Below are 26,737 nucleotides of genomic sequence, written 5' to 3' on the forward strand. Positions count from 1 at the left end.
TATTGGAAGAGAGTGTCATGGCGCCCTCCATCTGAGGTCTGTGTAGTTACTTGACAGGAGTGGGTGGATTTGGTTCCCTGTAGCTAGAGGCATCTTTGAAGAGGACCGGAGACGAATCGCAGATCTTCGAGAAAAATGCCTTCTGCATCCTGCGATACACTCCTTGATGATATTGAAGATATTGTGTCACAGGAAGACTCAAAACCACAAGATCGACATTTTTCAAGAAAACATGTTGCGAAAACAAGGTGCGAAAGCGAAATACCCAAACATATTTACAAGAGGAGAACAGTCCACCAAGTGATAGCATTATTCCAGCATACAGAAAATTTGGATACGAACATGGGGGCTGTTCACATAATAATTCAGATGGAGAATATGTGGCTGGACAACTAGCTGCTTATGGCTATAAAATTTCAGGGAGTAAAAGAGAGAAATAAATCTAGCCTCCAAAATGGATTTTTCAGCCACTCAAAGTAAGGGAAGGAAGTTAAGTCCAGCCTTCCTAAAGATGAAAAAAGAGCTTTTGGGTTTAAATCACATCCTTCAAGAATTTATTGTTAGGATAGTTTTGCTAAATATTCATTTAAAAATAACTAAATTTGCCAATTTCAATGTTTTGTACTATGCTTCAAAAAATACTGTGAAGAAGACAATGCTAATTGAATAAGCCAAATATATTTCTGAGTGAGTTATTTTAATAGTTACTACTTTGGGTCATGAAGTTCTTTCTGTTCACAGATGTCTTACTCCAGTGTTTTCTAGTAACAATTTAAAAATACCTTATATATTATTGTTTTCTTTCTAATGTCCATTTGTACTTTAACATTGATTTTAAAACCTCTATAAAGAATATGATGACTGTAATTTGAGTAAAAATCACAGTAGTAAGTGATCAAAGATAAAGATGTATCACTGGGAATATTTTTTTTTCAGTGTGAGAGCTGAAGTGCTAGTTTATAGAAATGATCTATGAAGATGTTTTACAAGAAATATGTTCTAGTGTAAAAAAAGCATTCAGAATTTTTTTTCTGAAAAAAATGTGAATTGTTGATGTAACTTGACAGTGGTTCACAGACATTCAATGTAAGATTAAATTTAAAAAAAGACTCTTTAGGGAGAATATTTGAACTTGCCATTTATATTTCATTTATAGTAGCTTTGATATACTGTGACTTAGGGAAGGTGTAAAGCATATTTGCCATAAACAAGCACTTCTCTGTTCTTCAAAGAAAAGGCTTTGCAATTTTCAGTGAATGTCTATTGACATACATATGCTAATATTGTGTTGGATAAAAGTTTTTAATTGTGAAATGTAAAGCACTATATGAATACAGTCCATGTTTTTACACTTCTGTAATAGTTTAAACATCTTTCCTTGCCAAATGTATACAAGAAACATTGTAAAAATAATAAAAGTATTTTGCAAAATCTTAAAAAAATGTATTGGAAGAGATCTTGTCAAGTGAAACAAGTCAGGTACAGAAAGACAATTATCATATGTTCTTACATATGGAAGCTAAAATACTCATTAAGAGAAACGGGGTGTAGAACAGTGACCACAAGAACGTAAGAACAATGATGAATCTTGGTGCTGGTGGCTCAGGCCTCTCATCCTAGCACCTCAGGAGACTGAGATAAGAGGATTATGGCTTAAATCTGCCTGGACACAAAAGTCTGTGAGACTCATATCCAATTAACCACCAAAAAACCAGAAGTAGAGCTGTGACTCAAAGTGATTGAGTTTTACCCTTGAGCAAAAGATCACAGAGACATTACCAGGATCCTGAGTTGCACACACACACACACACACACACACACACACGCACGCATGCACGCAGGTGCACACACGCACGCACACACACACACACATGGATGAGGAGGAAGGAGGAAAGGAAGGAAGACATTTTATGGAAAGACAATATACTGTTTGATAGGAATAGTGATTTTAGTGTTTTATAGCTCCATGATGACCATATTTGAGAGGATTGTGAATGTTGCTAATACAGAGAAATGACAGATATTTGAGATGATATCTCATTTACATTGAAATGATTCATGATGTACATTGATATTGAAATACTGCACTCTAAGCCACAAATATCATATGTGCCAAGTCAAAAGAAGTAATTTAACTTAAAACATATTTTAGCAGAAAAAAAGCCAAAGAAATACCAGTTTGTACTAAAACTCCAGTTGTAAAAAGTCCATAATACTAGTATTAGTGAAAAGTTATGAGCTGGATATATGCGACTCACACCTGTAATCCTAGCTACTCAGGAGTCTAAGATATGAAACTCATGATTTGAAGTCGGCTTGGGAACAGCAATGACATAAGACTTGCCTCTAATCAACCCATAAAAAGCTGGAAGTGGAGGTCAAATGCCATCCTTGAGTTATGATGCTGAGAGAACATAATGTCCTAAGTTCAAGTTTCAGTATTACCACCAAGAAAGAAAGGAAGGATTTCACAGGATTTGTAGAATTTTGTCAGATATAGTACACTGGATTCTCGACTGCATTTTCATCTTCATTCTTCTGTCCCTTTGCCTTGACCCCACTCCATCCTTTTCAAGTACTCACTTCCCAGTATATTTTTCCTTCTAAATTATTTTTGCCAGTCCTGGGCTTAACCTCAGGGCCTGAGCACTGTCCTTGGATTTTTCTCAAGGCTAGAACTCTACCACTTGAGCCTCAGCACCACATCTGGCTTTTTCTAAGTATGTGGTACCGAGGAATTGAACCTGGGACTTCGTGCATGCTAGGCAAGCACTCTACCACTAAGCCAAACTCCCGGCCCCTTTCCTTCTAAATTTTATTTTGCCTAAGTAAATATACTATTTTAGATAGCTCTTGAATCTACCATATTTCAGTTATTATATTTGTATATACTTGCATATGACCCAACATATTAACATATGTTTGTTAGCTAAATCCAGCTTCCACAAATAAGGGACAACATGGATTCTTTGTCTCTCTGAACCTGACTTATCTCACTTAACATAATTGTTTCTGAGTATCTTCAATTCTTTACAAATGGTACAAATATAATTTTTAATGCATGAGTAAACTTACATGGCATATACACTCATATATATACATGTATATACAATGTTATATATACAGTATGATGTCATGTAATATATAATTTGATATCTATGTATCTATGTATCTAGCTAGCTAGCTGCCTAGCTTGTTAGCTATGGATCACTCACATTTTCTTGATCCATTCATCCATTCAGGGGCATCTGGGCTAACTCCTACCTTGGCTGTGGTGAAAAATGCTGTAGTAAACATTGTGCCAGTGGCTTTCCCATACTATGATGTGTAGTCTATTGGGTATATGTAGAAGAGTGGAACTGCTGAATAAAAGGGTAGTACTTGTTAATTTTTTGTGGATCATGGGGCTTGAACTCTGGGCCTGGGTGCTGTCCCTGAGCTCTTCAGCTCAAGGCTACCTCCCTACCCCTGGAGTCACAGCCCCACTTCCCGTTTACTAGTGATTAATTGAAAACGAGAGTCTCAAGGTCTTTTGTGTCTGGGCTGGCTTTGAACTGCGATTCTCAGATCTCAGCCTCCTAAGTAGCTAGGATAACAGGTGTGAGTCTCCACGCCCAGCTCAAAGGGTAGTTCCACGCTTAATTTTTTGAGCAACCTCTATGCTGCTTTCTAGAATAGTTGAACAAGTTTAAATTCCCACCAACAGTGTATTAGATGCTGTTAAAAAGCAAAAAGGTGACCCACAGTTATTAAAACATTATTCCTCCTATTTCTTCTTATATTGACCAAGACTGCATGCTTGCTACTGGCCCCTCTCTATTTCTGTCCTAGATTTCCTGCCAGCTTGGCCTCCTCCAACTGTCATACAATCCCATACTTTCTTTTCTTCAGTCCTAATTTTAAGTTATTTTGTGGCATCTAAGAAAAGCATTCTAATCAAATAAAGCAAAATAAAAATATCTTTCAGCAAATCAATCTGATACTGCCTTTTCTTAGTCTGATGTCCCACTGAAGTAGATTCTGAGGTGGAAATTTACAGACAATTTGTTTACTGGCAAGTGCTATTGGGATCAACATGTGTGGGAATGTGAACAAAACAAAACCCAGCCAAGGCAAAGGTTAGGTTATTGATATGATGCCAACCAAGCTCTCGGCTGGTACCATGTGGGATTGAGGTAGGTCTGGTGAGTTACGCTAAATTGGCACAAATTTTTACATACCATCTAAAACAGTCATCAGGTTCAGCTTGTGTGGAAAAGAAAAGCAGCACTTTGTCAAGTGAGGCAGCTATTTACAGCCAAGGGCAAAAGTCAGGAGGGAATAGCTAGCTAGAGGCTAGTTCTCTGCACTCACAGCAGGGAGGAATGAATCCTTTAATCCTGAAGGAGTGACATACACAGTACAACAGGGTATCTGCAATGCCCTTTTCCATAAACAGTCTGTACTTAAGAAATATAAATGCAAGTAACCACACAGTAATAAAAGGGAGCACATAATGTAACCATTTCACCATCTACCATAGAAGAGGACTGGGACACCAAAGTCCCTCAGGCAACCTAGGCCAGCACTTCAAAACCAAGAATGGGAAGGGATTGGCTTTTGTTTTTCCTATTTATTTCAAGCATGTCATCCTGTCATAAAGAGAAATGTAGTTGTATCCCTCATGACAAGTGCACACAGCTTGCAGCTTAAGAGTTAAAAAAAAAAAACCCTAAAATGACACGGTATATGATGAGACAAAGACACTGATCATGAGTTTAAATGTAGAAATGTCAAAACACTATATACATTTTTAAAACCTACTCTCCATTTCTGCATTTACATCAAGGATATTCAACATATACTGTGCCCTATTTGCTCTTCTATCCGTATTTTTTCATTTACTTCTATCTGTACTTTGTAATATCCATATCTTTGCAGAAATTAGACAAATAACCAACAGGAAAAACAAGCAAGAAACTATAGCAATAGCTGGGCACTAGTGGATCAAATCTGTAATCCTAACTACATAGGAAGGTGAGGTTTGAGCATCATGGTTAAAGGTTGAAGTCATCCCAGGCAGAGAAGGCTAAGGCATTTGTTGTGGATTAATCACATGAAAACAAAATTGGAGCTGGGGCTCAAAGTGGTAGAGCACTAGCCATGAGTGAAAGAGCCATGAGTTCAAGCCCTAGGACTGACAAAAGGTATCTATTAAAGATATATATATTTTTTTGGTTGGTTGTGATGCTTGAATTCTGGACCTGGGCACTGTCCCTGAGATCTTCAGCTCAAGACTACCACCCTAACTCTTTGACCACTTCTGGTTATCTGGTGGTTAACTGGAGATGAGTCTCACAGTCTTTATTTAGTGCCTGGGCTGGCTTTGAACCATGATCTTCAGCTCTCAGCCTCCAGAGTAGCTAGGATTACAGGTGTGTGCCACTGTGCCAGGCTTATTTTTTTTTAAAACCTCACTTTTAACCTAGGTTTTAAATGTCCCTAAGTCAAAGTTCTAATTTATTTCCAAACCTTTTCTAGGTTATTTTAACCTTGACTACCAGGAGAGAATTATTTGTGAGTTGAAGATACTGTATCATACATTATACATTCTTTTTGCTTCTAGTTTACATTTTATGTTTATCTTACAGGCCATATATTCAGGCCTGTTTAGACTCACAGCCATCTGTTTCAGAAGGAAATATCACCAGAAAAGCTATATTCAAATCACATCTAAGATCATGTGTAAAGTTGAAGCTGCTTCAGTTTCAAACGATATGAGAAGAAATTTAACAGGGTCCTTGTATATACATGTGTTTCTGTTCTTTTCAGGTCATCTGAATAGGAGAGTGGCTAGGACAACAATCCACTTGGATATGAGCTGTGCTTTAGTATTGTTCTTATGTCCTATACAGCCACTGACAAATGCAGAAAGAACTTCTTAACAGCTGCTGCTTTTACTTTTGCCTTTTGTACTCCCAAATGGCATGTCTTTTCTGAGCTTCTTCATTGGCTTCCTACCCAAAAATACAATGAAAACATTGTAAGAGAATCTCTGGAGACAGTTTTCTCTCAATACAAAGGGAGCTTCTGCAGTAGTCAAACAGCATTGCAAGTATAGTCTTCTGGCTCATTGAATGATTTTCCTGAACCGCACCAGAACAGCACTCTAAATCATAAAAAATAATTTCCTTTAAAAAATTTTTTGTTGTGCTGCCGATTCAGTCTAGGGACCTGTACATTCTAGGTAAGTACAACCAAGGCTAAGAAGGAAATTCTGATGTAAATTAATAATCTTTCTGGCCATAAAACCTGATACTGGTCTGGGAAATTGCAGAATAACAAAAAGACTGTATTACTTGCAGGATTGTTAAAAATATTATTCACAAATCATGATCTAGTAATTACTATTTTGCCTTGTTATACTATTTTTATTTTTTACAGAATTTGATCCTAAGCAAAAGTATTGGTGCTGCAAATCAGTTATTTGTATCTAAAAGTAAGGTATTTGTACAATAAAATTCAAGTGGTTTAATTGCTTAGAAAAATGAACTTACTCTTTAACATAATAAAAACCAGGAAACGGGTACACTGATCAAGGGAAGGGAAAGTATGCATTCATAATACTCAAAAGCATATCCTATAAAACAAGGAAAACTGAGGCGAGGGGCTGGGAGAGATTAGATATAATGATAAAGGATACTATTTTTTTTTACTTGTAAACTGATTTTCTGAATGGGAACTGCTGTGTAAAACTACTTAATAGAAATAAAATTTAATAATATAAAATGAATATTTTGATAATATCAATATGATTTTAGGAAAATTATAATAAACTTACCAAATCACTGCTTTGTTACTTTTTAAAAATATGCCCAATGCAAAACTGCACGTACATATCTAGGCTACAGTACTATTACATAGGAATTAATGATAGATTTGCTTATTATAAATAGAAATCAAGTAAAAAGTACCAGTTCTATTTTCTTTGTGTTTGCATCACATAGAGTCAAATACCCCTTTTTTAACCTCCTCCTTTATGGTTTTATTCTTCTCTTCACCAATTTCTTTTGCTCCTTTCCTTTATGAAAGCATCAACAAATCCACCCTTAAGAACTCAATTTCAGATTTTAGAGAAATATGTACAGCTGTATTCTGTAGTGTTCAAAAATGTCCAAGGTGGAGCTATCTTTTCAGTCCACTTGACCTAATTTTTTCGGGCTTACCAAAGTAAAAGTGTTTCAAGAAATATGCTCCAGTGTTGAAATTCTAAGACTTATAACACATTTTTATTTCTTATGCATGCCTAATACTGTCAGAAGGCTCAGAGTTCCTAATGTGTTTCTGCTTGGTGTAGCAGCGATTCTACTACTAAACTTATATAGCAGCTTCAGCTTTAAGAGCAAATAAAACTAGTGACATTTGCTGGAAGGTAAGTGAAGATGCATCAGTGCACTGATTATCAATATATTATTATGAGAGCAGGAATAAAAAATAGCTCTATATTTATTTCATAGATTGCACCAAAAATTCATTTTAATGTTTATAAATGTACAAGAGAAATATAGTGAAGAACAGGAGTTATTTTCAAAAGAAAGATTATCTTTAGGGGTAGATTTATTTTACTATGGTTTAGCTGCATCAACATGAGATCAAGTTGCTTTCTTCCTTACTCAGTTTCAGTTATTTGCAAAATTATAGGTTGCTTCTGTAAAGGATAAGAACATAAATAAAGAGGAGAAATTATAGTCCTGAATATAGACTCATTGAGGAAGAAGTATTTGGATTGATCTTTGAAAACAGATGTTGTAAAAAGGGTAAATGGAAGAAAATACCCCATAAGAATAAAGATAATAATAATACTGAACCCATTTTATAACTTGCTCAAGGTCAATAGACTAATATTGAAGCTAGAATATAAGCCTATTTTTTTTACCTAAAACATAGGAGGATGGAGGGAAAGCAGGAGAAAACAGGGGAAGGGGGTAACAGTGCTTGAAAAGAAATGTACTCATTACCTTACTAATGTAACTGTAACCTTTACAATAAAAGAAAATAAATAAAATATATGATCTCTCCAAAATTCCATGAATTTGTAATTTGTGCAGCAGTAGTTGAAGAATGTGACAAATCCAGACAGAGTCTTTCAGATGTTGGCGTGGAGGCATTCTCTCTCAAAATCCATAAGGAGTTTGAGAAATAGAAGACAGATTCTAGTCAGAAAAATACAAGTGAGAAAGAGCACTGAGAACCACAAGAGAGGACTAGCTAGAAAGTATGGTGAAACAGAAAAGTCACAGAGGAAACGGAGCTAGCTACAGCTCTAGCTCTCCAGGAGAGGATGGGTGTGTGGGCAGCTGCATGGTATGAAGAGAGGCCAAATGAATTATCCTCTCCAAGTTAAGTCAGGCGACCACTGTAGCCAGCCAACAGACATAGCTGTGGGAAAAATCTACACATCCAGTGCATAGGTCAATGACTTTCTCAGAATGACAGACAGGCCAGCATCAGTCAGGGGACACTTTGCTTTGTATATCCCTGCCAACATCAGGAAAACACAGCTTTCTTGAATGAGAGCTTTCTGTCTAAAACTGAGAAACTAGATGTGGGAGCAGTTTCAATACAAGGGGGTCATTTCAGACAATGAACCTAGGTTTTGCTAGCAGGAATCACAGACTATAGGCCTTACCAGAGAGATCATCTTGCTTTAGGTGCTTCTAATTGGTTGGCCTCCAATACATGACTGCTTCAAAGACTAAATGGAACCCAAGGACTTACAACTCAAAGAACCACTTGAGAGCTCTGAATCACCCATTCTCTGTGTTCTGGTGGACGATTTAAGCACAAAGAACAATTGCAACCCAGGAATTTATGAGTAACCTGGATATAGAGTACAAATGCAGGATTCCCTGTAGAGATGAACATCAGGTAAGGGAGTATGCACTGGATGTTCAAGAAGCACAAAGGGGATTAGTCACTCATAGTCTCACTATGTCTGACTTTGGAAAGCTGAGAAGTTAAACAGTACCAAGGAGTTCTGGTAATGGATGACCTAAGGGAAGATAATAGGATCCTTACAAAGACACCAGCAAGCCTGAACCTGGCAGCGTGTTCCACATCTAGGCGCTACGTGGAGGGTTTTGAGGGATTGGTTTTAGATGGGGTTGAGAGCTCCTGAGGAGGAGCAGGACTCAGGTCACACACAGTATCCTCCACATGGTGACAAACTGCTACATGGAATCTGAAGGAAAAGAAAATCAACCTGAAGCCCATAGGCAGAGTAACAGAGACCCAAAGTTCTGTGTCACCAATGTACAACTGTTTTATATATTCTCAAAACTACCAGTCACTCGTAAGGGACTACCATAGGAGGCACAAATTAGGGATGTACAAGAAAAGTTGGAACTAAGCCGGGAGGGTGGTTCATGACTATAATCCTAGCTCTTAAGGAGGCTGAGATCTGAAGATCCCAGTTCAAAGCCAGCCTGGGCACTAAAGATCATGAAACTCTTGTCTCCAATTAAACACTAGAAAACTAGTAGTGGTGCTGTGACTCAAGGAGTAGGTCAGTAGCCTTGAGCTGAAGAGCTCAGGAATAGCACCCAGGCCCAGAGTTCAAGCCCCATGATTGACAATTTTTAAAAAAAAGGAAAGAAAAGAAAGAAAAAGAAAAAGAAAAGAAAAGAAACATTGGAACCTTCTTCTAATACTAAGGAGCTAAGGACTGCTTTCCAGTACCCAAAGCAGGAAAACTTCAAACGTAGAAGCAGCACAAAATGAATTACTGACTCTTGACCATTCCTATCTTCCCGTGTAACGCATATGTAACACCGGTAAATACAAAATAAAATAAGCTATTTCTACATATGAGTCAACCTGGGAGATGAAGTCTAGTGCCTTGAACAAAAGGACAAAGCTTGATACCAAGTATCCCATATCCAGAAAGTAAAAACCATACTTCCTCCTTCTCACTACGAATTCCTGTCTGAATGTTGAAAATACTTTGATTGTAAAACTGCAGGTGATTAAAACTATCAACTGATGAATTAGTTTCAGAGGAAATAAATCTCAAGATAGATATAAAATATATGATAAGTCTAAATGGCTAACTATGCTATGGTAACAAGCAGCAAAAAATTTAAAAGGAAACAAAATTCACACAAAGGAAAAAAAAAAGCAGAGGTTTCATGGTTCCCTTATTTGTGCTAGATAAAATGCTATAAATCTATGAGTAAACACATTGGATGGCAGGCAAGCGATTACAAATGAATTAAGTAAAATATAACAGACCATTTTTTTGCCAGGCTTGGGCTTGAACTCAAGGCACGGTCCTTGAAATTTCTCAAGGCTAGAAGCTCCACCATTTAAGCCTCAGCACCACTTCTGACTACTTTTTCTATGTATGTGGTACTGAGAAATCGAACCTGGGTCCTGGTGCATTCTAGGCAAACACTCTATCACCATATGGAATAATAAAAGACCCTGTATAGCTAAAACAATTCTTAGCAGAAAGAAAAGTGCAGGAGGAATTCCAATACCAAACTTGAGACTCTATTACAAGGCTATAGTGCCCAAAACAGCTTGGTACTGGGTACAATAACAGGCCCACAGACCAATGGAAATGGGGACCAAGTCTTGAGAAAGAGTATCAATGTATGTGAAGTAATTCAACTTCTATCTGGTGAATATAATATAATCCTTCTATTAATTACAATAAAATATATTAAAAAGAATAAAAATTGTGTATATAAAATTAAGTCAAATAAGCAGGGGAATGTGTTGTAGGCCCATGAGAATGTTGAAGTGGTGACAGTGATCAATATACCTTGTATCCATAAATTGCTTCATTAAATGGCACCTGCTCTATGGAGCTACTTAAAGATAATAAAATTTACAACCCAAAGGCATGACCATAAGAATGTGTAATAAAATTAAAGTGAACATGCACAAAGAGATGAGTGAAGTAAAGGAGGATGAAAGTGACTAATTGAAGAAACTAAAAGTGAGCACACCTACAGAGCTGAATAAATAAACCTCCAAATAACCACACGGAAGAGGAATACAATAAGGATTCAGAAATCCTTAGAAGGAATCTGACTAGAATACTGGAAATTAAAACACTGAGAAGTTACATAGAGAATTCATTTTCAAGACTAAAACTGAGTGGACTGAATTGAAGGCAGGATATCAAGACTCAAGAACAATGTAGATATATTGGAACAGAAGATGAAATAGGAAGAAAATAAAGAAGTATGACTGAAATATGCAAGATCTCAGAGAGGGTGAAGGAGGGTGAATAGTTGAAAATTTTTAAGTGTATTTGTGAAAGTGGAACAATGAATCATTGGGATTATTTTGGTGTTGGAGGGAGGGTAACTAATCAAGATACAGTATGTGCATATATGGACATATCAAACTGAATCACCTTTGTAATTGATTATGAAGAAAAGGGACAGGAGTGTTGAGAATAAATATGATAGAGTGAGTGTCCTGAAGTCTGGATATATTGTGAAATCTATTTTAGAACTTGTGGAAAACACGTATTATATGTTTTTATAGTGACCCATGAATTTTAGGTATATGAATATGTGTATAGAGACTCATTGCAACATAACTATACATACAAACTTACCTGCATTATGGTCAACTAAAATCACACACACATAGGAAGGCATGGTTATTCTAATCTAAAATTATTCATACCAATAAAACCCCACATTATATTTACCTATTCACACAAACCTATGTTTATAAAATTATATAAACCTAGTACATTTCATGATATGCAATGCCCCCAGTTTGTCAACATTGAGCCTGCTTCAGTCATTATCTTTAGAAAGAGAAGCTGGATAAAAAGACAGTTTTTTAACTTTTTACTTTTCCCCAGTGATTTTTTTGTCAGTTCATACAGTGGTCTTTTAATTAAGAACACAGTGAGAAATTTTAGGCTAATATTTACATAAGAACAAAACATACATAAACATGTAAACTACAAATTTTAAAGTGTCAGTCTCAATTATCTTCACTTAACTCATTGTGAAACTTTAAAATGATCTAGTCCTGACTATCCCAAAGTTATATGTTTTCTTCTTGTTTAATTCCTCCTTCTCTGAACATTTGCCATATGGCTATGCTATGACATATGATAATGTGATTTCTGCATTTCAGCAAGAACAAATGACTTTCATTTGCTTTCTCTTGTTTGTGAGTTCTTGGAGAGAGACAAAGTGTAAAATGGAGAGAAAATACTCTTTGATGTGTGGTAGCAGTAATGAATGGTCATCCTTTGAAATGAATCCAGTAAATATTTCTAGAAAGCAGCTTTTCTAATAACTGACACAGTGGAGAGAAACAACATGATGCCTCGATTTATTGCTACCCATCTATTTGGTGATAATAGGTCTGGCTGTTTAAGATGGGCAATCTTCACAAGCCCAGGGAATTAAAAGAAAAATGTTCATTGATTTTCTTTATTCTATTCTGTAGAAAGCGTTAACTCCTGCACTATTCTTCTCCATATATATCATCTACAGGAAATGCCGTGTGTAAAGGCATTTGGATGAATCTTCAGTTTATAAATATTACTGTACTTTCAAGTATTCCTTTCATCTTCTCTTGCTGCCATAATACTGTGAATGTTTTCTTTGCAGCTAGAAGAGGCAATAAATTTACCGAGGTGATCATTGCCCTGAAGTTGAGATATTTTATATCAAGCCATGAAGAGAGAGTAACCAGTTAAAAATGTGAAATTTGACCTGAATGGCACAAATTATTTGTAATAAATTTCAATTGGACTGACAAAAGAGCAGAAAGTGTGAAAGAATGACTCCATTTTTCCAACTTTCATAAAAATACACACAAAAACACAGTCAGTAGATATTTACCTACCTTATCCTCATTAAAAGAGATTTTAGTAAAATATATTAAATGTGCATCATGTCACCTTGGTCTAAGCAAATGTAAGAAAATTTACCATGCCTCTAATCATTTGTTAGAATAATTAACATAGATGGAGAACCAGTGTAGTTTTTTCTGTCACACACATTCAGTATCATTCAGTCCTTTATTATTTTTTGGTTATGGGACTTGAACTCTGGGCCTGGGTGTGGTCTCTGAGCTCGTCAGCTCATGTTACCACCCTACCCGTTGAGCCACAGCACCACTTCCAATTTTCTATTGATAAATTGGAGATAAAAGTCTTGTTGTGACTGGGTAGCTGGACTGATACTATCAGTGGCCTACACCCAGAACATATCCCCATAAATAACACATTAGGATGTCCTTCTGACTGTGTATTAGTTTCCTATTATTGCTGCAACAAACTGCCACCAACTTAATAACTTAAAACAAAATAAATTTATTATCTGATAGTTATGGTAATCAATGGTCCAAAATAAACCTCATGATGCTAATGTTAAAAAAAAAAAAAAAGGTCTTGTAGACTTTAGTGCCTGGGCTGGCTTTGAACTGGGATCCTCAGAACTCAGCCTGCTTAGTAGCTAGGATTACAGGCGTGAGACACCACACCTAGCAAGGATTCAGTTCTTGAAAGCATTTATGTTTGTCAGTTGGGAGACTGAAGGAAGAAAGATAAAGTATGTCTAAATGACATAAAGTCAAGTAGCTTGCATACCAATGAATGATCAATTGTCACTGATAAGATGTCCAAAATTGTACTAATAGAGAAAAGGAAATAAAGGAAGAAAACTATCCTTATCAACAGGCTTATCTTCTTATGCAGTCAGTTACATATAAGTTAAATAAAATAAACATAAATAAAAATTTTAAAAAATGAAAGCCACCAGTTCTCCTACCATATCTAGTGCATGGGACATGTCAAAATTTAGAAAATCCATACAAGACATATTTCCTTCTCATTGCAAATCACATAGGAGCACTTTAAAAATGTTAATATTTCATAACATTAGCAAATGTTGAAAATTAGCCGTTAGAAATGTTTCCAAGAAAAGCAGTACACAATGTGTGAAAATGTCAAGTTCATTAATGTCAAAATACATAAAGTTTCCTGAAGAACTTTCAGAGAAGTAGAATGAATCTAAGTTGCAGCATTTTGGTTCTACCAGCTATACTTGTATACTTTATCCATTTTTAGTAAAATATAACATATAAAGAAAATTTATAATTGAAAATAGTTGCATTGAATCATTTTGGGTTTTGTAATTGTGGTGAGTGTGTATGTGTATAGATGTATTATGTGTATGTGTGGGTGTGTGGCATAAGTCAACAAAGATTTGAGATTTTACTTTTCAATTTAGGTACCGAGTCTTGAACTCCTCTAACTTGCACCCTTCTTTGGACGTTTTGCTCAAACCTCATACTCTATCAATCACTTGAGCTTCTAATTTTGGTATTTGCTGACAAAGCCAATATAAGAATCTTTCATATTTGTCTTCCAAGACCGATTCCCAGGCTAGATCCTCAAACCTTAGCTTTCTGGGAAATGCCTAAACCATTAGCTCTTTTTTTTTTTGAAAAATTTATTCTTTTTTTCCATATATTTTTATTGTAATTAATAGAAGGGTTGCATTATATTCACCAGATAGAAGGTGCATTACTTCACATATATTGATACCCTTCTCATGTCTTGGTCCCTATTTCCCTATCTCAACTCCCCTCCCCTCATCTTGGTTTCCCCCTTCCCTATCCTATTTCAAATAATCAAATATGCATAGACACAATATATCAGATAACAAGGTAAAATACTGTAACAATATGAGATAGCCAAGGGACAGCAAAGAGATGAGAGATAACATAGTACATTAAGGAAAACAACACTCATTATATGGCTTTTGTTTCTATATCCTGGAGGTCCTTTCATTTAGCATCATCCTATATGGCCTTATGCATCTTGGTTTTGTTCTACTGTAAATCTCTGCTAGGAGAGCCCAAGGTTTCTACTGATTATGACAAATGAGGGAAACCATTGAGCCTATGTTCCTTGGAGTCTGGCTTACTTCACTTAATATATTTTTTCAACTAATCTTGAAAGGAACAACCATCCCATTAAAAGATGGCCCAAAGACTTAAAGAGAGTCTTCTCTGAAGAAGAAATAAGAATGGCCTATGGACACAGAGATGCTCAACATCTCTGGCCATAAAGCAAATAAACAGGATTTACAAAATAAAAAAAATAAAAAAATAAATTCAAATCAAAACAACTCTAAGATTCCACCTCACTCCAGTTAGAATGGCCAGGGTCAAGAAATATAATAACAACAGATGCTGCAGGGGATGTGGCCAGGAGGGATCACTACCACACTGTGAGTGCAAACTCACTGTGGAAGGCAGTATGGCAGTTCCTCAAAAGACTAAACATAGAGCTCCTCTATGACCCAGCAATTCCACTACTTGGCACTTATCCAACCCTCCAGAAATAAGGACATACTAAATCCACTAGCACAATGATATTCATTGCTGCACTCTTTACCATAGCAAAGATAGTGGATCAACAAGATGTGGTATTTATACACAATGGAATTCTATGCTGTTGTCAGAAAGAACAACATTGCCCCATTTGTAAGGAAATGTAAAGACTTAGAAAAAAATCATATTAAGTGAAGTATCTGGGTGTTGAGCTATTGTAATCCTCTGCTAGGAGACTCCTAGGTGTGTATTAATTATTACAAATGAGGGAAACCATTGAGCCTATGTTCCTTTGGGTCTGGCTTACTTAATATGGTTTTTTTCCAAGTCTTTCCATGGGCTCAATTAGCTTCATTGAATTTACTTTCCCCCTTTTTTCCTCTCTCCCTCCTTCCCTCCTTCTTTCCATCTACTCTTTTTTCAGTGCTGCATATTGAACCTTAGCCCCTGCATATACTAGGCAAAGCTGTACCATTGAGCTGTATTTTTAGTGTGCCTATAATATTCCTTTACAAAATTTATACTAAAATAATTAAATATTAATGCATGGCTCAAAAATATAAATGAAAATAAAGTGACATAAATGAGGTACATGGCATTTAATAAGTAACAAGAAGCTGCTAAAGATCTTAAGTTGAGTGAGACCCTATCTGGATGTGAGGGAAATGGTGGTGACATTAAGGTATCTTACTGTAGAAGAGAGAATCTATGAAGTTTCCTAAACTACATATTAATAAAGTCAGTATGCTTAAGTTTGAAATGATCAAATGTTTCACACTTCTATTATTCTTTCTAATAAAATGATATTAATTAACCAAAATTTTAAATAGTAAACAAGCTATTTTACACATTATATATTATGTAATTATAAGTTATATTTGCATAAATTATATGTATATAAATAATATAAATATTAATTTACCTTCATATTAACACAATTGTAAAATATAATTAAATTATGTTCTAAACCACTATCTCTCAGGAAAAATCCTTTTGCTACTGCTATTATTTTCCTTAAGGGGAAAAAATTATCTGGTGTCCTTCACCTTTAACTGAAAACAGTAGAATTATTACTATTTTTTGGCCAGTCCTGGTCTTAAGCTCATGGCCTGAGCACTGTCCTTGGATTTTTCTCAAGGCTAGAACTCTACCACCTGAGCCTCAGGACCGCTTCTGACTTTTTCTAAGTATGTGGTACCAAGGAATCGAAACCTGGTCTTTGTGCATGCTAGACAAGCACTCTATCACTAGGCCAAACTCCCGGCCAATAGTAGAATTACTTTTATTCAAACTTTATAAATTTTCCTTTTATACAGAACCAGGTACAGGAAAATATTTGATGCAAAGAGCAATCTTCTTTGTTGCTATAGGAAATGAAGTAGAGAAGCAATAGTTTTTAGTAATCTCGTGGCTCTTCCATGCAAGCCTGATCTTTTTGATGAAAGGCTAAGTGACTGAAAGGGGAGAATAGCATTGAAGGAAATATAAAGGAGGAAGGTTTGGGGGACATCTCCAGACTTGACAATTGTTACTTTGATAACATTCCACTGGATAGCAAGAATTCCCTTGAAAATATGAAGCATTATTTACCATAGCTAAGATATGAAATCAACCCAGATGTCCCTTGGTAGATGAATGGATCAAGAAAATGTGATTTGTAACCACAATGGAATTCAGTAGTTCCATAAGAAAGAATTACATTGTCTCATTCGTAAGGAAATAGAAAGACTTGGAAAAAATTATATGAAACAAAGTAAGGTAGGCCCAAAGAAAGATAGGCTGCATGGTTTTCCTCATTTCTAATAGGTAAGAATTTGTGTAGGATATTCTTATCAGAGGATCACAGTGGCTCAATAACTACATGTATATGACCATGTAAAATGATGCCTAACAAAATGAACTCCCAGAAATGGGAACTAGAGATTTTAAAATTGTACTTGTTTGCAGTAATTTCTTTTGATTCCCTGTTGTCATGGTTTTTAAATTTTTGTTCTTATCAGATTTGGGAAAGGGAAGAGAAATCACTGAAAAGGTGGGACAAAGGATGAACTGGTTAAGCAGAGATACTAGACACTATGTTGGAAAAGAACGTTACAACTAGTGGGGGGAAGGGAAGTAGGGGAAGGGGTTAATAGAGTTCAAAAAGAAATGTACTCATTACCTTACTTACTGTAGCCCCCTTGTACATCACTTTTAAAATAAAATTTAAATTAAAAAAAAATGAAGTTCTGGGGCCAAGAGTCTGGCCTATTGGTAGAGCGTTTACCTAGCAAGGTTTGATTCCTAAGTACCACATTCATAGAAAAAGCCAGAAATTGTGCTGTGGCTCAAATGGTAGAGATCTAGCCTTGAGAAATCCCAAAGACAGCACTCAAGTCCTGAGTTCAAACCCCAGGACTGGCAAAAAAAGTAACATTTTAAAAAATGAGGCTCCGATTGCTTTAAAATTAGAATTCATGTAAAATCCAAGGATAGCATTTGTTTTCCAAGCCATAAAACTACCCTCAGACAGCTGAATAGGACTCAATTGGTGCGGGAACTTCCCGTCAGCTCCATCGCCCTGAACTGTCCCTGACTCCCACCTTATCTCACTCAACACCTGGTTGTTAAAAATCTACGGTCTTTTGCTACCTTATGTTACTCAAACATCTGGTTGCCTTTTGCCTTTATAAGCCTTGTAAAATTTTAGCTTGGGGCCTTCTCCTAAGCTCTGCTGTGTCAGTGTGAGGACAAGACCCGAGCTACAGTTCACTTGAATAAAACCTTGCTTTTGCATTTCGGAGTGTCATCCTGAGACTTGGGCATTACACTATTATCCATATGTCCATCCACCATTCATCTCCTACTTCTGTGGATTGGACTTTCTCAAGGTCAGAGCTCTACCACTTGAGCCTCAGCACCACTTCCAGATTTTTTCTATGTATGTGGTACTGAGGACTTGAACCCAGGTCTTTGTGCATGCTAGGTAAGCACTCTACCACTAGGCCAAACTTTTGCCCCCTGTCCCTGAGCCAGCTTTTATGCTTAGGGCTAGTGCTCTACCACATTAGCCACAGCTCCATTTTCTGATTCAATTCCTGGAACTTATGGGCATCACAATCCTGTTTCTTTAATTTATGGGCACTCTGGGTCACTCATAGTTTAATGTAAACAACAAATGGCTGCTGCTCCAGAATTGGGGGAACTTCTTAGTCCTCAGTAGATGACAGGTGATACATAGGTAGGTATGTAGAGAAGTAGATACCACAGATAGAAAGAAATCACATAAATGATAAAGCTAAAGGATAAAATTAAGAGTAAGGGTATACAGGGTTTTTTCTTAGCTGCTATCCTTTCATAAGTTTTAAAGGTATTTCCAACTGAAAGAAAGTAAAACAAGATGCTGGCAGGGTTGTGCAGAAAAAGGAACCCTACTACACTGCTGGTGGGATTGTAAACTAGTTCAGCCACTCTGGAAAGCAGTGTGGAGGTTTCTTAAAGAACTGAAAATTGACCTTCCCTACGATCCCGCCATACTATTTCTGGGCATCTACCCTGAACACAAGATAGATAAGGACACCTGGGCAGCCATGTTTATCTCGGTACTATTCCCAATAGCCAGGCAATGGAAACAATCCAGATGCCCTACTGCAGATGAATGGATACAGAAAATGTGATATGTGTGTATATATATATATATATATATATATATATATATATATATATATATATATACACACAATGGAATTCTACATAGCCAACAGACAAGATAAAATAATGGCATTTGCAGGGAAGTAGATGAATCTAGAGCGAATCATGTTGAGTGAGACAAGTCAAGACCAAAGGAACAAAAGGTGCATGGTAGCATTAATATGTGGCTATTAAATCCAAACAGTGCAAGAGCAAGGACTCAATATTTACATACCCAATGATATGGACATAGTACATAGACATAAAAACTTATGACTCTATAGATATAATGTTTTATTACATTGATTAATACCTATCTATGATATATGAACCCTTACTGTAATTTTGATTATGTTCTAAAAATTAAGAGCCTGTGATTATATATAGAGATTCCCTTCTTGAATATTTGTTTGTTAAACACATCATTTGAAATATGATGTAAAAATCAATGTTAATAAATTCTTCTTTAAAAAAAGAAAAAAAAATGAGGCTCTGGAGTGTCATTTAGCTCTTTATCCAGGAGTGACAGAAAACAAATTCTCAAGAATAACTAAGAAATTTTTACAGTATGTTGCACATATTTATATAGATAGCATAATAAATGGAACTCTGCGTCCAAGCTCAGTTATAAAAGTCAAAAATATATGTCAAAGAGATATATAAATTTACCTTACTATCTTGTAGCACATGTCATATTATGACTAGATGACATGGCCCTGAGGAAAGGTAATTTGATAATATTCCATTGGTATTCCAGCCTGGAAATCTACAAATCACAAAGCCATTTGGAGTGAACAAATACGGTTGTTATAGTCAATGAAAATTATATAAAAATTGAACAATATGACTTGAAAATAGGCATGGGATGGGAAAAAGGGAAGTAAATGTGGAAAGAGTGATATTAATCAAGATGCATTGTACTCACAACTTGACCTCTGTTATTTGAAACCCCTTTGTATAGCTATTTAATAAAAATATTTTTTTAGATATGTGCCAAGCTATTTATCTTTCCCTAGTTATCATAGAACCGTTGACTTCAGAGTCGCATTTCTTCTATACCACTCTCAACCTGGGCGGTCACTTTCCCACTGGACCCTGCCCTGACCTTCCTATGCATACTTGCTTTCAGATGAACACAACGGTAGTGGTAGTTAGGTCCATAAGGTCATATGAGGTCATGTGGATGTATTTACATATGTTTTTAAGAGAAAGAGAGACACAGAAAGCATTTTACAAGTGAGAAAACAACACATATTGCATTTGAAGTTCTCAGATAAAACCTTCCATATGAATGGATTTTAAGTAGTAGATTTGTATTTATTAGACAAATAATTACCTATTGTAATAAATACTTGCTAAACACATATAACTCCTATTTTGTTAGTCCATTCAGAAAGCCAGTTTGTTTATACTATTCTGTTATGAGGTATGAAAACAGAGAAATGGAATTTGAATTTTTAAATTGTGAAACTCAGTATTAAAAGTACTAAATATATAGATAATGAATTTTGAAGAAGGACACACTAGCAAGAAATTAATCAGAATTTGTAGCATTTCAACCAAATTCTTGCCTAAAGAAAGAAGAAATGCCACCGGGTGAACAGTGTTCAGGAATTCCTGATTGACATAGACCTTGTTCCCTGGATCAAGCTCAATGGTAGTGGCAAAGAGGTAGAAAATTATGACAAGTTACATTTTGAAACAAACCTCTCAGAGCTTGGCATATCTTTGAAGAGGAGTGACTTGCATCTAACCTAATGGAAAGAAATGTGTGTTTCAGAACCTAAAAAGACCCTACCTGTAATATTGAGACCTTTAATATTGAGATATTAAAATCTTCGTTGAATTTGCAAACTCCAAGGAAGGAATTGAAGGAGTTCAGAAAATATTTGTACTGGATACAGGAGGACAGGAACAGATTATACATGAACACTGTGTAGTTCTATAGAAGGAACTTGAACATCCTCAGATTTTCATACTTGTGGAACCCAGGAACCAACTGTTCATTGATAATTCCAGTACTTACCATTCAGATCATAATGTGAATTGCTTCCAATAACAAATTGTGCTTCCCCATGCTTTCTCCCAAGTGATCTCGTACATGATTTCTCTCTCTCAAAGCTAACCACATTCTTACTTCTGTTTGACCTCTGTTGCCATACATTGAAGTCATATGATTTTACACATGAATAGAATCAAAAGGTATGATTGAGAAGTGAATTTCGACATTTTATATGAGAGATTAATTTGTGGTATTGTGTATGGTGGTTGGTCACCGTTATAAAGCAAAGCTCTTCTTTTTTATTGTTGTAAATCATGCTACATAATAATTACTTTTTATATATGACTATTGGTAATGATAGCAATTGTTTTCACTTTGGGACTGTTATTATGTATAAAGACATTGTAAACATTATGTTGGATGTGTGCTATTGAATGAAAGCAACTATTATACACAGTAGTGAAATTTCTGGGTGGCACTGTACTTTCATTTTTAATTCTACCAATTCATTTTTCCAAAGTGCTTACAAATTTATGTACAACAGAAATATAATCAACTTCTCAATTGGCCCACATTGCTTGATAACACTTGCAATTGTCTGTTCTTTGCATTTCATACATTCTGCTTGAAATATAATTTACCGCATTCAGATTCCAATTTGCATTTCATTGATGAATAATGCTGCTGAAAAATGTCAATTAGTGAGTGGCAATTTTGATTTGGGAAATGGCTAGTTGTCTTTTGCCTATTGAAAAAGAAATGGCTTCCTTTTCATATGGACATTAAAGAAAGTCTGTGTATTCTGAAAATAGTTCTGTCAGACTTCTATGGTGTAATTATTTTTCCATATTTGTAGCTTAACTGTATACTTAAAACTGTTAGTGTCAGTGGATAATTCAGATGAAGCCCATATTTGTCCACATTTTCTTTTATATTTAATGTTTTTATTAATTAAATACCTTTTCTGAATTTTTATTTTTATGGTTATTATAAAAGTGATGTAAAGAAGGGCTGCATTTGCATAAGTCAAATAATCAGCACATCCTTTTCCTCACCTTGTGGCAACTAAGAAATACTTTAAGCTGTAAGAATATTCTCCTATTATTATAGATTACTTATTCCTTTACCTATTTCAAATACAGTCTGAGGAAAATGTTAAAGTTTACTTTTTCCCCTCTATTCACTTTATATTCTAAAAATCACTGAAAACTTGGTGAATCCATATGTGCCTGAATATGGAAGTCTTTTCTAGACATTGTTTTATTCCCGCTGCACTTAAACACTCTTTTCTAATTATTAAAATAATTTAGAAATCTTGCTCTGAGCAAGAATGGATCCTCTGTCTCTACTTAATCTTTCTTCAAGATTTGCTTACTAACTTGACAATTTTCAACCAGTAGATGTATTTTATATTTTCAGATCAGTTTGAGTCGTAACTTACTATAGTAACTAAAAACTTTTCAAAAACCTATTTCAATTTTACAAACAAAATTGACCTTACTTTTCTCCTTCAGTCACTGAAACAGATAATATCATGGGATAAAATTGCCATATTTGAGTATATTGTATTTATATGCTTTACAGATTTGATGAAGCTTCTAACTTTTGAGAAAAACACAGAACAAAATTCAGCAAGTTAATAAGTATGCCCCAGGCATTTTTAAAACAAAATTAAGAAGTGAAAATAAATGAAATAAAATAGATTTGAGGTTAGTTTCTAGCCGAGAAACAATATTATGTCTGAAAACTCCACATCAATGTTTCTGTCAAAATTGTGTCTATGTTTCAGAAGAATGCTTTGCATAAAATCCAGCTGATGGTGGGAAGGTAAACTTATTGAACCACTCTGAAAAGTATGGTGGTTCTGCAAACAACTAAATAAAAAACTACTCCACTCAGACATCTTCATCCAAAAGATGACAAACTAGGATACAGTAATGCTGCATGCACAACCATTTCATGCAGCACAATTCACCATAGCCAAGGTATGGCATTATTGCCGATGTCCCTCAGTAGACAAATGGATAAAGAAAATGGGGTAGACATACAGGGAATTTTGCTCATTCTTTAGAAACAATGGTGTTGCATCATTTGCAAAGAAACTGAAGTGCCTGGGTGAAAAATCGTGTTAAGTGAACTAAGTTAGGCCCAGAGAGACAAATGATGAAAGTTTTCTCTTTTATGTGGAACCTGTAATTAATTGAAAAATGTATAAATAAAGAGCTAACATGCTATAACCATATCTGACACTGGAGGGCACTGAGACTCATGAGTCAGTGAGGTCGTAGGACCTTGCATAGGGCATGCTAAAGGAATATTCAGCGTTCTCTTTGTGTGGCATTTGGTAGCCAGTCACCCAGCATGGGTGTTCAGCATGGCTCTTTCCTGGTATCCTCTGGTGTTGAAGTTGTTCTGTGGTGTGGAGTAGCTTCTGTGACCAATACAGAGTTCCTTTTGCTTACTGCTGCTTTCAGAAAATGGTCGCTACTGTTTGTGCCACTGATTTTTATCTCTGCTTATTTTTCCAAATCACTAAACCTTTAAAGCCAATCTTGCAATTTAGTTGCTTCTAATGGTGAGGTCTCATTAGGAGATTAAGGAAAGAAGAGAGAAAAATTAAGCACTGTTTTGTCCTTTTGAAATTCAGCCTTACCTTCTCTTATTCTTAGATTTTCTCTCCCCTCCCCACATGCATGCACAATACATCCATGGTTTAAAAAAAAACAACTTTTGGGGCTAGGAGTTTGGCCTAGTGGTAGAGTGCTTGCCTCGCATGCATGAAGACCCGGGTTCAATTCCTTGGTACCACATACATAGAAAAAAGCCGGAAGTGGTGCTGAGGCTTAAGTGGTAGAGCTCTAGCCTTGAGAAAGTCCAAGGACAGTGCTCAGGCCCTGTGCTGAAGCCCTGGACTGGCAAAAAAAAACAAACAAACAAAAAAAAACAACTTTTGTCACATATTTGGAATGTGAAAAATATCTTTTTTCTTTTCTTTTTAATTGTCCTTGTATTTGGGATAGAATTCCACACACTATGCTAAGTAATCTTGTATCCACTTGATGCTCAATGTAGCCTGTTTAGTTTAACTATGTCTCACAATTACCTATGAAAAATGCTGGAATTACAGATAGGAAGCACCATGACTCATTTTTTTTTTGTTGAGAAAAGTTCTTACTTTTAGCACAATCTGGCTTTGAACTGTATCTTATAGATATATGTATTCTGTTAGCACTGTGCATGGCTATTGAGTCTTTCGGTAAATGACATGAATTTAAAAGGCAAATAACTGAAGTTGTATGTGTACTGGATTAAAAGCTTGAAAAATGACACAATCTAACTTAAACAAGCTTGATATAATCAGTTTTATGGGAGTGGACTATGCTCTTAACATCAGTGCTTACATGTGAAAGAAAACTGCATAGTTCAACATTCCTTTGAACACTGAATTTGGGATGCAAAACAAGACCCAGAATTCTTATGACTATATAAAGATGTTTGTTGTAGTTTTAAATTCATTTTACCAAGCAGGATGCACTTTCTGGCTATGCTAGGAGCCTGAGGTGGGCCCAACATTTGTACACTTATCCTGGAACTTAACTTTTTCCTCCGCAAGCTGCAAAATTAGCTCCTGCATCTCCAGATCCACTGTTTGGGTGTCCTGGTCCAGTGACTGATGTTCTGTCTCCTCCTTCTTTCTCTGTCTCTCTTCAACACTGCTATTTGCTTTTCATAGGGGATAATGAAATCTCCAATGCTGTCTAGCTGTCCTCTGAGCGATGAATAGTTCAAGGTCTTCTGCTTTTACTTCAAAAATATTTTTATTTGCAAATTTCATTGAAGGGCCTTGTAGATTCTCAGTGGGCTCCAGAGTGGCATTTATTTCACATGAAATATGATTACTCATCCATATGGACCAGGGTGTCTTATTCAGGCCTGCTATGGTTCAGAGCTGCCAGGAACTGAGACAGGAACTGGCAGGGTATTTTCTGCTGTCTCTGCTCTTGGCCCAGCTACATCTTCTCTGAGGCTTGAGCTGCAACAACAACCTCAAAATGCCTGCTTGTCTTCTGGGACTCTATGTTCTCTGGGGTTGTGAGATTGGGCCTGGGGGCCTGTTCATCTTTATTTTTTCTCTTCTCCAGGGTGATGTAGGTGGCTCAGCTGGGCATGCAGCTGCTGGTTGTGCTGTCTTTTTGGTATGAGTGAGTCCTGTGTCGCTTCCAAATCCTTGTAGTCTGTACTGATGTCCTTCCTGCTCAGCAGCACTTCCTGCTGAACTGGTCCAGCAGCTGTGTCTACCTCAGCAGCTGCTAGCCTTCACTTGATCTCAATAGGCTTCCACCTACTAGTGCAGATAGAAGAATCACTGGTCACATTGCTTCTGCAGGTCCTGGGCTGCTTGAACCTTCACTGTTCTAGTTTCCATCAGATATCTTAACTGCTCCTGAAGCTGGTCCAGCTTCTATGTAAGTTAGTACTTGCTGGTCAGCTCAATGTTGTTTTGGAGAGACTGATGGAGCCATTTTGCAGCTAAACCAGCTGTGCCTTGAGCTGCTAATTCTGTCCCAGAGCATATCTGATTGTGGTATTAGGAAACCCTTGTTTCCTAGCGTTACTAGTGTTTTCTGTCCTTCTTTCTGCTCATTCCATTCCTTACAGGCCTGTTCCAGTTCCAGCCGCATCCTCATCTGCTGTGCATTTTGCATTGTTTTCTAGATGGGTTTGTAGCTGTTCAGCAAGGTTCACTGCTTCCTTCTTCAGTTGCTACACTTTGGCCTGCAGATACTCTTCTGTCTCCAAAGGCCCTGCAGGTGGCTCTGTGGGTGGTGGGCCCTCTAGCTGTTTCCTGAGACTGTCAAGACTATTTCCAGCTGCAACACTTGTTTCACAGTGCTCTTCTTATCCTCACTTATTTCCTGAATTTCTGCCAGCAGTTACTCTATGATTTCATGCATATGATGTGTTCTGCATCTTCATATTTGTAAAATATTCATCTCTTTTTGCTTTCATTAAAAAAAATCCTCCACACCTCTGTTTGGGTCTCTAACTTTGCCTTCTCTTCCTCGGCCTATTGTAATTGCTTGTGTCTGGTCATTCAGACCATCCAGAGAACTATTGTGAGTATGCCAGACATTCCTAGATTTTTTTTATAGCTCTTCCATTTCTTGTTCCACTGTTACTTTCTCAAGCAGTAAAATTCAAAGCAAGCTTCCAGTTCAGGTTCATGCTTCTGTAGTTCTTCCATGTTTTTGTTGATTTTATCTATCTCCACTCAGGCTATCCATTTCTCTGATTAACCCCCTATTGTGCATTTATCCTATCTCTGCTAGGTGGAGACAGAAAGAAAGAATTCTAGATTTGCCATGAGCATTTGGGAAGATTTTGGGAAGGTGGCAAGACCCTGAAGCTCCCCTGAGTTCTGGGTTGCAGCCTGCACCTGGGCCAGGCCTGTGTATAAGCTGGTCTTCTGGGATACTATTATCTTTGTGTTTTGCATATGGAGCTATAGGTCATTTTTCAGTTCCCTGTGCTCTTCCACAAACTTCTTGTGGTATTATTTCTAATTATTGTAGTGTATCCAGAGTATCTCCGATTTGTTCAGTAAATCCTTCTATTTTTCTTTTTCATCGAGTTGCTGGTTTCTTTGACAGCATGGGTCCAGGGCTTCAGGCCAATCTTCATATTAACTCATGGATCATTCAT

General features: G+C 36.4%; 1 pseudogene; it reads left to right on the top strand.

Moving 5' to 3' along the window:
• The first annotated feature begins 135 nt into the window (after positions 1-135).
• Positions 136-25,884, top strand: LOC150056262 (threonylcarbamoyladenosine tRNA methylthiotransferase pseudogene; annotated as a pseudogene).
• Positions 25,885-26,737: the final 853 nt, after the last annotated feature.

Source organism: Megascapheus bottae, chromosome 12 (assembly GCF_031878675.1).
Source record: "Megascapheus bottae isolate mThoBot1 chromosome 12, mThoBot2.hap1, whole genome shotgun sequence".
Classification (NCBI taxonomy): domain Eukaryota; kingdom Metazoa; phylum Chordata; class Mammalia; order Rodentia; family Geomyidae; genus Megascapheus; species Megascapheus bottae.